Here is a 12,338-nt window from a genome sequence, read left to right as displayed (position 1 = left end):
GTTTTCCCTTGTTCCTCATTATACACCATATGACAATAGCTTTTTTGGCTGTTTTCCCTTGTTCCTCATTATACACCATATGACAATAGCTTTTCTTATGCTACGACATGCTGTTGTGGAGCTCTTGTCAAATTGTCCTCCAAAGACATGTTGCCAACTTCCACCCCCATTCCTTAAAAAATTGGAGTGTATTTGTGTGTTTTCTTTGGGCTGAAACTTTGAAACATCTCAGCTTGTGGAGCAACCTGACAATTAATCCTTGTTTAATCACCCTGAGTGACAATTTGTACCTGATGAATAGTGAGAAAACACAGAGCATTGATGTCAGTCATCTTTTTTTCCAAAACACATTTTATTTGTCTTTAATTCCCAAAGCGATATCCACATTCTGTTGAAAGGTTGTTATTCATTCTTATGCTTCTGTTGTTTAAGGTTGGTGGGATGAGGGGAATCTAATGAGTTTGTTATTTTGTGGTCTCAAAAAGCTGGAAGATTATCCTTTAACTCTGCGATTAATGAGTATCCCAGAGGGAATTTCCTGTGAACTGAGGGAGCATTCCCTAAAGGGAATGATTCCTAGATCATTGAGCATTTTGTGATCAAAAGGATTCTACCTGCATTCTATATGAGAGAGCCATGGGGGTTGAACTCTGGGAAGAAATGTGTATTTCTAGGCAGTGTCATAAAAATTTCTATGAAGTTTGTAAGGGCTGCTGGGGGAGCATTCTAGCTGTGTGGTTAAAGGGACAGGCTTTGAAGATACTTTGCTGGAACTGTAGTCTTGGTTCTGCCTCTTACAGGCTGAGTATCCTTAGGAAAGTGACTTAACCTTTCTGAGCCTTTCTTGGTTTTCTCATCTGCAGTGTGGGAATAGTATTACTTATTACCATGAGGTTATCTTACGTGGTTATTGTGAGAGTTAAATGGGATAATGTGTGCATTGTGCCTCATTGGGCATGATGCGTAACGTGGGCTCCGTATACGTTTGTGGTTGGAAGAAGGGTTAATGGAAACAGAATTAGATAAGAAGCAAGAACACCTGGGTTCACGGCCCTGACAATTGTAGGTTATGTGACAGAACAAGTCACTTTCCCACCATGAGGCACAGCCCTTCACTTGCTAAAAATGGGGGTGATGATTCTTGTCTTAGGGCCTTAATTCAGAAGAGATAAGAGTCGAGTCCCCCCTGATGTGAGGATTTAGGGTCTAAAGGAATGAGACTTCCTGGTGGAATAGCAGATTCATATGGCTCATCACAGACACACCTGGGGACATGTACACTTTAGATGAAGTGGCGTTTGGAAGAATTGGACCTTTTACGCTCACAGTCTCTTTGCTTAAGTGAAATATGCATATGATGTTTGTAAAAACAATTTGCAACCTATAACAGGAAGACGACAGTTAGACGCTGCCCTTGGGGTCAGTATATGAAAAGGGGCTTTTTTGTGCCTGGCACCCATGAAAATTCATGTCCAAGGTGAAAATCACACATCATCAAGGCAGTACTTAATTCATTTTACCCAAGCCTGCTTAATAAGTATGAATTTTTGTGGCGCCTTAGTGTGCCATGCTAAACACTTCCATTTGCACAGCCACCAGTCCTTAAGCAGAAGCTTCCTTTTCTAAGCCATGAGAAACAAGGATATTTATACAATATTTGAACCCAAGATGATACCCTGGAAACTCCTGAGATAAGATCTGGACTGTACCTACATTTTGTTGACATTATACAGGATTTAAAATTTTGATTCGTTGCCAACCTGTGATATTTTGGGTTAAAATTTAGATTTAAGGTTTTCTCTGGAATAATGAAAAAATTATGAAAATTTCGGGCAATTCGTATTCCTTCCATTGTTTTAGATAGAACACACGTGTTCAGCTTTTTCCACAATCCCCACCGTTCCCTATTGTTTACCTGACCTGCCTCACCCATTTACATTCCTGGCTTCCCGCTCTAGTCGTCTGATGTTGTGGCTGCTGATTTGAAGAAGTGAGTGAGGGAATATGTACTATTGGAAGGATGATAAGAATGGCAGATTGGAATAAAGGTGCCACTTGGTGGGAACAGCTGTGCTAATAAGCGAAACATCCAAGCAGCTAAATCCTCCCTGTCCTGGAGATACTCTTGGGATGGAGCTGATATGACTGAGGACCTGCTGTGTGCTTGGCTTCTTTCATGCGTCACCTCTTGTCATCCTCAGAACAATTTTGTGAGGCATGTACTTTATCTTCTCCTTTCTAAATCTGAAGAAACTGAAGCCCAGGGAAGTTAGGTAACATGCCGTAGGTCATGCAAATAATAAGTAGTGGAGTCAGGATTCAAAACCAGGTCTTGAGGGCTTGAGATCACAAATTCTTTAACCAAGAGAGACTCTTAAGCTTTGTCATTTTGACCCTCCTGGTCTAAATATAAAACAGTACCTTGGCAAAAACAGAATCTTGTATTCTCACTGGCCTAGGGATGAGATCTAACTGTTGTCAGATATCTGGAGAACCCTAGGCTAGTTGGTTTACTTGAGGCTGGGGTCTTAAAGGTGAAACTCCTATAAAATTAGAGGGTGTGGTGTTGAGCTTATTGGGGTATCTGAAAGGTGAGAAATTGAATTAAATATAATGCGATTTCCAGTAAAAGGCTACTTGCAATTTTCTGATCAGATCTGCATACATTAAAGGAGGCTCCATTCAGCTTGTTTATAGCTTTGGTGTTAAATTGGGGGCTCTGGGGAGTTTGTGAAAGCAGGCAGGTGGGGGGCATCCTTCAGAAATGCCATTTGCATGTTTCCTAGAGGAAACATCCACCAAAGGGATTAGTCAAGGGAGGGAGTTAACAGTGCATCCCTTCAGCAGCCAATTTGAGGTCTAAACAAGCTAAAAATAAAGAAAATGGTCATTATCCAGTCTTTGGACCTGTTTTTGAACTTCTGCTCCCCATTGCTTTAACAATTCTGACACCATGTTGCGAAATAGACCCAAGCACATTTGACTGTCGGAAGGCATTTAATGAGAACATTATTTGATTTTATGTCTGGTAAATACTTGGTGGTGCAGAAACTGCTTTCACAATTCTTGAAAACTGACTCATGATGTGTACATGTAACACCCAGAGCGGGTTCTCCAAGTTTGCGTGCTGAGGAATTAGGCCTCCCGGGGACTTTTTAAAAGAATGCAGGTGTTTTCTTTCTTCAACGACACTATGAAATGACTCTAATAATATGATTTCTCGAAGTCTTTTGTTCCGCAATCAGGCACCCAGGAGTGCTCCTGTCATTTGCATCCTTGATGACTGGGCCTTTGGAGCTTCTCCAGCGACTTAGTTGTTTGGAAATCATAACGACAGGCTTCTTTCATCTTTAAGAAGTCCCAGATTTGGAGACAATAGATATCTGGGAGAGTCTCCATCATCTTGGGTCTGGAATATTTGGAGCGACAGGGAAGGACACATACGTATGTTTTCCTCTGCTCTGGGAGACAAAAGCATTTAATAGATGTGTCCACCTGCAAGGGATTTTGGATAATTTTTTTTAAACTTCAAAATCCTGGTGATAACAGAGTTTAAGGCAGTTTTATTTATTATTTTACATTCATTCTGATCCAACTGTTGCGTAAGTGTGCAGTGTAGACAATTTGGAAAATTCAGCAATGTCAAATGATTTATCTTTCAAAAAAGAGCATTAACTCCATCACATGAAGAGGAAGGAGTATAGACCTCTTAGCTTTAGGGTGTGATTTCCTTCTAGTCTAGTTTCTTTATGGTAGAGTGTTATGTAGTTGTACTAGTTTTCTAGAGCTGCTGAAACAAATTACTACAAACTGTGTGGGTTCAGACAACAAAATGGATCCTCTTACAGTTCTGAAGGCTGAAAGTCTAAAATCAAGGTGTCGGCCGGGTTCGTTCCCTCTTTTGGCTCTGAGGGAGAATCCATCCCTTGCCTGTCTTAGCTTCTGGGGACTCTTGGCAGTGCTTGGCCTTCGTGGCTTCCAGATGTGTCACTCCGTTCTCTGCATCTGTCACCACATAGTGTTCTTCCTCTGGGTTTCTGTCCCCTTCTCTTCGAAGGACTTGTCATTGGATTTGGGCCTACCCTAATCTAGAATGATTTCATCAACTTAATTATGTCTACAAAGACTCTTTTCTAAATGAGATCACATTTAGAGATTCCAGGAGGATGTTTGAAGGGACCACTATTCAACCCATTATAATAATTCTGGAAGTAAAGCATATATATATATATATATATATATATACACATATATATGTAAATATATATACACAGTTTCATGTCTGTAAGCAGTGTGTCCAATTTGGACTTTCTAAACGTGTTATTTGGGAAAGTACAGTGGTGTGGGAGGGCTGGGCCTTGACTCTGGGGCACCTTTGTGGGAAATACAACTTACTTGTCTTTTCTGGGCCAGTTAAATGTTTGCAACAGGACAGGATTGTACAAGCTGCTCTTAGCAGAGGGAACTCTGAGGTGGAGTTTGCTGCCCATATTGATGAATTCAGCTGTCTGAATCAGTTGACCCCAGGGTCACCCTATGAAGTCCATCCATCTTCTTTGAGCTTTTCTTGGGCCTTGCCAGGGAGATGTATAGGAAATGAAGTGGTAGTGTGTAGACAGTTATTTGTGGGAAGAGCTTCTCGCCCTAGGGCCTTTTAATTAATCTCTAGGCTGTATAACCGATTCGCTCTGAAAGGGGAAAAAAGGGGGCTTCCTTAGGAAAGGAAATTCTTCATCATCCTAGAAAATAGGCCCCACAAAATCCTGCCGGAGCTGACTCACTCTATCCCTCCCCCATCCTGACAACCCCCTTGCCCCGCGCCGCTTCTCGGTAAACACAGTCAGAAAAACTATAACGTTAATTGTACTTCCTCATTCCCTGATGTCTTAAATCCAGCCTGAATGGATGTAGGCTTTTCAGAATAAATTATGTGAAATAAAAATGAAAGCAAATTATGATTTTTTGTCATCATGTTCGCTATCACGGATTGAACATTTACAGTGTGCCAGGGACATTATATTCTAAGCGTGTTTCTTGTGGTCTTATTTAATTCTTGAAACCTGTTATGAGAGAAACACCATCGTCCACATTGGTTTCATGAGGAAACTGAGAGCCTGCAAGTGAGTGACTTTCCCAAGGCCACGCAGCTAGTTAGTACTCAAACCAAGGTTAAATCTTACAACCCTGGCTGCTGTTTGGGCTCTTAAACACCATATTATGTGCCTGGCTCCAGAGCATTCTTATTGATTCTAAATCATAGTTTTCACGCTTCCGTATTCATCAGAATCACCTGGAGGGCTGCTCCCCTCCCCCCTCAGAGTTTCCCATTCATTAGATCTCGGTTGGTGCTTATAATTTACATCTAATAAATTAGGTGCTGCTGTTGTTTCTGCTGCTGGTCCAGGGAACACAGTTTGAGAACCGTCAGTCAACACCATAGCCCAGCCCTCCAGGACTTATAGAGTCACATCAGTTTATCACACCAGATAAACACGATTTCAGTGACTGTCCAGTGCAGCAGTCCATATGCTTTTTTATCACAAAGTAGTGTAGGTTACTCTTACATGGTTGGTACTGATGTTGAGGGCTAGGAGTTTAGATTGGAAAGGAGGTCCCCACCTCCCACTTAAGCTTTAGTAGATTCTTGGCTTCTTCCTCTTTCCTATCACCGTGGAATTTAATAAAGTGGTTTTTAAGCTCTTTCATCAGCTGGAAAGTAGAACCAGCCAGGGTCTGGTATCTGTGAAGATGACTAGAGATTAATGAAATGTTCTAGCCCCACCAGATGGTAAAATACATTATAAGGCTACAGAAATGAAAATAGTATGGTATTGGAGCAGGAACAGATTCCTGTGACAGACTAGAAAATCTCCAAAAATCGACCCAAGTATTGTGGGACAGTGGTCTATGGTAAAGGTGGCATATAAAAGCAGTGGGGAAAGATTCAATAAATGGTGCTAGGACAAGCAGCTTCCCATTTAGAATAAAAAGAGATTAATCCAAAACTTTTAAAGAGCATTAAAATTTGAGGGGCTTCCCTGGTGGCACAGTATTGGGAATCCGCCTGCCAAGGCAGGGGACACGGGTTCGAGCCCTGGTCTGGGAGGATCCCACATGCCGTGGAGCAGCTAGGCCCGTGCGCCACAACTACTGAGCCTGCTCTCTAGAGCCCACGAGCCACAACTACTGAAGCCTGCACGCCTAGAGTCCGTGCTCCTCAACAAAGAGAAGCCACTGCAATGAGTGAGAAGCCCACGCACCACAACTAGAGAAAGCCTGCACGCAGCAACGAAGACCCAACGCAGACCAAAAAAATAAAAAAATAAAAAAAAATAAAATTTGATTATGGACAAATGCTTTTACAAGTTTAGAGAGTAAAAAGCGTATCCAGGGCTTCCCTGGTGGCGCAGTGGTTGAGAATCCGCCTGCCGATGCAGGGGACACGGGTTCGTGCCCCGGTCTGGGAAAATCCCACATGCCACGGAGCAACTAGGCCCGTGAGCCATGGCCGCTGAGCCTGCGCGTCCGGAGCCTGTGCTCTGCAACGGGAGAGGCCACAGCAGTGAGAGGCCCACGTACCGCAAAAAAAAAAAAAAAAAGCATATCCAAGTTCAAGCATTTGCTCTTCCTTTTTCTCTTACTCGCCTCTAGCTGCACTGGCCACCTTACTGGTCCCCAAACACAGCAGACGTATTGTCACCTTGGGGCGTCTGCCTTTGCTGGGACCTCCCCCAGGACCGGCCCCCGAGGTATCCATCAGTTTTGTTCCCTTGCTTCCTTCCAGATCTCTCCTCCAATGCTGTTTCCTTAAAGCATTGTTCCTTGACCATCCTAAAATAGTACTCAGGTCACTCCCTTTTCCCTTCCTCTGACTTCTTTTTTTTTCTCCCCCCAGAACATCTACCAATACCTGACATACTTGTAATGCATTATCTGGCCTTCCTTGTCAACCTCGATGAAGTTACCTTAGCCTACGCAAGAATTTAAACTGCACGAGGGTATTTTGTTCCATGTTTCTCTTGTTAAATTCTCCAATACCCAGAAAAATATCTAGTGCATAGCAAAATACCCACCAGGATTTGTTGAGTGAATGAATAAATGAATGGATGATAGGAAACCTGGACGTCATAAAGGAAGATGGGTTATTTTGAGATGAAATAATTTTGAAATTGTCAAAAGAAAATTGAAAATAAATTAGAACAGATATGATAGAGGCCTACGTTTTTAAGATGTGAAAATGGCTCTGATAAGAAAATCATCAAATGACTCAGAAGATTGGGCAAAGGATCTCATCAGGCAGGTGTATGAGAAGGTATCATTCGTTTTCTTAGTCATGTTACCATTTCTAATGTTTCCGTTTATTTGTGAGTCCAGTACGTATAGCTGTTAGAAAATATGTTTGGGGAGAATTGTGATGTCTGTGTTCAATGAACTATAGCATCTCTTTTCCTGGGAAATGTTAAAGTAGTATGCATACTCACGTTTGGGCTAAGCTTTGTTGACTTCTGTCAAGAAGATTAAAAGACTTAAGATCCCTTCGGATTTGGAGTTGTCCATGGGTATAAACAAGACCCATAGCTGTGCTAGTGTGATCCAAGAAATGACAGGAAAACAACAAATAAAAGATTATGCTATCTACAACATCAAAAGATCACTTCTACATCTAGGGATGTGGACATTTGGCCACTCAGGGGTACATTTCTGTTTTCTTGTCATGATGACTTGGGAGTGTTGCCAGTGGCGTTTAGTAGGCTGGGGACCAGGATGTTAACTCTTCCGTGGTCTGTGAGATTGTTCCATCACAGTGAAGGTGATCCTATCCTGAATGCCAGTGCCATTCTCCCCCAGTGAGAAGCAGTGGAAAGGGTAGTAAGCCGCAAGGGCCTTTGGGAAGTGCTTCGTACGCCTCTGATGTTTGGAAGCTTAGTTAATTTCTCTGGACCTCAGCTTCCCTCATCTATAGATTGAGGGAGATAGATTGTAGAATGGGAAAGGCCCCCTCATCATTAATACATGGTGATAGTATTACTAGGGAATATTACTAGGGAGTATTATTACTACGAATAGCAATAATATTACTATTCCTGCTCAAATAGCCAACTGAGATTTGGGCAAGAAGAAATTTAGGAGAAATTTTTCAGTCAGTCCCTTTGCCGGAGAAGCCATCCTTTTCAGGATGTTCTCACTCTTCTGGTCGCTCTGGTCGTGTTGTGGAGTTGTATATTTACCAAGGGTGAATTTGTTTGTTGCTGACACTACTTATGCCAGTTATACCTGCTACTATAGTTAGGTAAGTTACCTACATAAACCCGTGAAATATGAATGTGAGAAGAAAAAGCTGTTATTTCTATGAAAATTAAGCTGAATGCTTGGAAATGGCCTAAAACAATTATAAAAGATTGGAAAAGAGGCAGAAATTGTGAAAGGACTTAGGTTTTTTTGGGGTTTTTTTGGACAATATCTTTAAGTTCTGACAGTACTCTAAAAAAACAAAAACAAACCCAAAAACCCCCATAAAACAAGAAATCTGAACTGGAAATTGAAGAAGATGCATTATAGGTGTGTTTTATGGGTGAAGTATAAGGTACTCTGTCTGTAAACCCATAAGCAAAATTCTCTTGCCCACTATAGGTGAATGTATGGTTATGTATTTCAAGAAAAAAATAAGATATGTATGTATCATTCTTTTGTGATTCCTCAATGTGATAGACACTGCTGGTTGTCCTCATATACATTGTGTAGTTCTTCCTTAGAAATATTACCTTCAAAATAATGTCCGGCACATAGCCAGTTAAGACAATGTTTCCTAGCCGTCCTTGCTCCTAGAGATTGCCATTTGACTAAACTCTAGCCAAAGGCATATAAGTAAAAATAGTAAGTACAACTTCTGGGATGCACTCTTGAAGGGAAAGCATGTACCTTTTTTTCCCCGACTTCTTGCCCACTGGAATGTGGATGTGATAGTTGGAGCTCAAGCAACTAAATTGGACCATGAGGTATAAGCCCTCTGTTGAAAAAGGCAGAATAAGACAAGCAGTGCCTGGGTCCCTGATGACCATAGAGACACATCATAGCCTTGGACTGTATAACTCCAGACTGTATTTCCATGAGAGAGAAATTAATTTTCATCTTGTTTTTATTTTTTTATAAATTTATTTATTTATTTTTGGCCACGTTGGGTCTGTTGCTGTGCGGGGGCTTTCTCTAGTTGCGGCGAGCGGGGGCTACTCTTCGTTGTGGTGCACGGGCTTCTCGTTGCAGTGGTTTCTCTTGTTGCGGAGCACAAGCTGTAGGTGCAGGCTTCAGTAGTTGTGGCTTGCGGGCTCAGTAGTTGTGGCTCACAGGCTCTAGAGCATAGGATCAGTAGTTGTGGCTCACGGGTTAGTTGCTCCGTGGCATGTGGGATCTTCCCGTACCAGGGCTCGAACCCGTGTCCCCTGTATTGGCAGGCATATTCTTAACCACTGCGTCACCAGGTAAGTCCAATTTTCATCTTGTTTAAGCCATTATTATTTTGGGATTTTCAGTCACCTATAGCCAAATTTCAACCCAGCTGGACTATAGCAATAGGGTACACATTGTGTTCTCAATGGTTGAAAACCCAAAACCGTTCTTTTAATTTTAGGAATACCTGCTAAGGGCAGATGTGCTTTTCCAGAATATACTGTTCTGAGGCAGGAATGTCTTCATCCGAAACCTTGGCGTTTCATAAGTTCTTAGAGTGAATGACTTGTGGTTATATTATAATAGGTATTGAAGAGAGAGTATTTTTTCCTGTTGTTCAGCGGCTCTGTGTGAATATGCGCCATCATCTATCGAGGAATAACCTGGAACATTTCAGGAATGTCATCATGTAGCACTGATTTTACCCCCTGAAAAAGTGCATATCCTGCTTGGGGATGCGTTTAGAACTGCTGATTTTAGGATTAAAGGGTACAGAGTGAAGGAATACGATTAATCCCTTTGATGGTCCCTATCATTTTACCAGCAGACTAAGCAGAGGGGTTGGGTTCACATTACATCCATGGAGAAGTATGCCACAGTGCTACTGTGTGGGTGAGGAGTGAAACCCTATCGCCTTTGTGTGAGCACAACACGGCATGTGCCTTTTTAACCTCTTAATTAAATAATCACCATCCAAAAACGTTTCTTTCTGGAAAGTCTGCCCTGTTGGTTGTATCCCAGGTTAGTTTTGTGTGAAAGTCTTTAAGCTGGAATTCGCTTTCTGATGGTTATTCCTGACCAGTTTTCTCAAATTATCTGAGAAGAGTGTTAAATTGGTAATAAAAAATGTCTGAAAAAAAATTGGGTGACATTTTGGGGTCAAATTTTCAAAAGGAAGAAGAACGCACTGGGAAGTTGATTTATAAAAAGCTTAGAGGCAATTTATTCAAGAAAGTTTATTGTGTGTGTACTATGGCTTCACATGCCATAAAATACAGTAAAACTGATATCATAAATGTGTATATTTTAAATTAGTTAGATGTCCTTTGACGCATATGTATACATATAGGTATGCACATATGTTCTACATAGGTCAGTATGAATATGTGTGTATATATGTACATATGTTTTGTTTTTTAACATAAATGGTGGCATAGCATAGATACTTCCTTTTTGTCACGTAACAATAGATCTTGGTGGGCTTTTAATATCACTATATATAAATATTCTTACAGAAAAAAAGACCATGTAATACCCCATTATATAGCTGTGTCATCATTTTTTTTTTTTTTTTTTTTTACCAGTTCTCCACTGATGATCATTTAGGATGTTTAAAATTTCTAGTTAATGCAGTGGTGCTTCAGCAGACATTCTTATTTGCAGCTCGTTGCCTTTACATGTGACCATACCTGCAGGATAATTTCCTAGACAGAGAATCACCGAGTCAAAGGGTATGTGCAAGTTAATTAGTTGAATATTGCGAAATAGAAAAAAATAGTTTCAAAAGATGTTTAGATCTCTCAGTGTGTATGAGGGGTAAAAGATTAAATTTAAATGGCCAAGGATTTATCTTGAAGAAACTTTTTGGAACGCTATTTAAAAATTTTATTTTTTATTGTGGCAAGATATTCATAGCTGGAACGCCATTTTGATTCATTATGTTGATATGCCACCCTGAAGTTTTTGCAAAACCACTGTATTGGATTTAACCTCCTTGTACTGAGATAGGAGCATTTAAATAATTTTATCCTGATGGAGTCTCTATGGGAATACGACAGACCATCCTTACGGTAGACAAGGACTAACATGCTGTCAACATTCAGCTACCGATAACGCACAGGGTACTGAATTTCGGTGTATCAGGGTGAGAGTTTGTGTTCAGCCACAAGAATGGGTGGCAGAAGGCCGAGGGCTGGGTGTTAATGAGTTGGGTGCTGTTCTGCCCCTAATTTTTTTTCATCTCATCTGAGTCTTGATTTACAGATCTGTAAAAATCAAGGGGTTAAGTAAATTAGGGAAGAAAGCCCCTCTCCCTCATTGCTCCCATCACACTCTCTAGCAGTGTTTCTTAAACTAAACCTTGAACCCAGTTTGAAAATCACAGGTTAACTGTGCCCAGAAGCATCTCCTTCTCTCTGTCTCCTCTGTATCATGCTCTGTTCCAAACTACTATTATTTCTTGCCTCAACGCTGCCCTGGCCTGCTAACAGATCTCCCCACTTCTGCCTTTTCACCACTCTAATCCATTTTCCATCCAGCACTCGGATACAAAGAAGTAGTTCTTATGAAATATTGAGCAGATAAAAAATATTAATGAAATACGTAGAAGGCATAAACAACAGTGATGTGATGGACACCCGTGAGCCTGCCACCTGGTTTTAGGAAAAAGAACCTTGTTGTTATCTCTTGTGATTCCATCCTCTTCCCCCTCTCAGAGGTAACCATTATCCTGAGTTATGAATTTATCACCATCCTTGCTTTGCTTAATAGTTTTGCCATAAGTATGTCTCGCCAGAAGTCTTTGCTTCTGCAGTCGTCCTTTGGGGATACATGTGTAAGAGTTTGTCTGGAGCAGTTTGTTTGGAGTGGCCTTGCCAGCTCATGGGCGTGTACCTGGGACTTTACTAGATACAGATAGACTGTTTTCCAAAGAGTTTATACTGCCGTCAGCAGGTAAGGTTCTGCTTGTTCTCATCCTTGGCCACACTTGGTTTTGTGAGATCTTCCCTTAGTCCTTTGTACATGTGGCTTCCTCTGCCTAGAATGCCCTTTCCCCATCTATCCCAGAATTGACTGCTTCTCTTCGCATCCTCCCACTCTCAGTTTAAATGTCACCTTCTCAGAACATTTCTCTGACCCTAAGCCCCCCTTTCCCCACGACTAGAAGGGCAGGA

This window comes from Delphinapterus leucas, chromosome 10 (assembly GCF_059928025.1).
Source record: "Delphinapterus leucas isolate spDelLeu-1000000601 "Yukka" chromosome 10, BTC_Dleu_Yukka2, whole genome shotgun sequence".
NCBI classification, from domain to species: domain Eukaryota; kingdom Metazoa; phylum Chordata; class Mammalia; order Artiodactyla; family Monodontidae; genus Delphinapterus; species Delphinapterus leucas.
The sequence above is the reverse complement of the archived record's forward strand: the minus strand, read 5'-3'. Positions refer to the sequence as shown.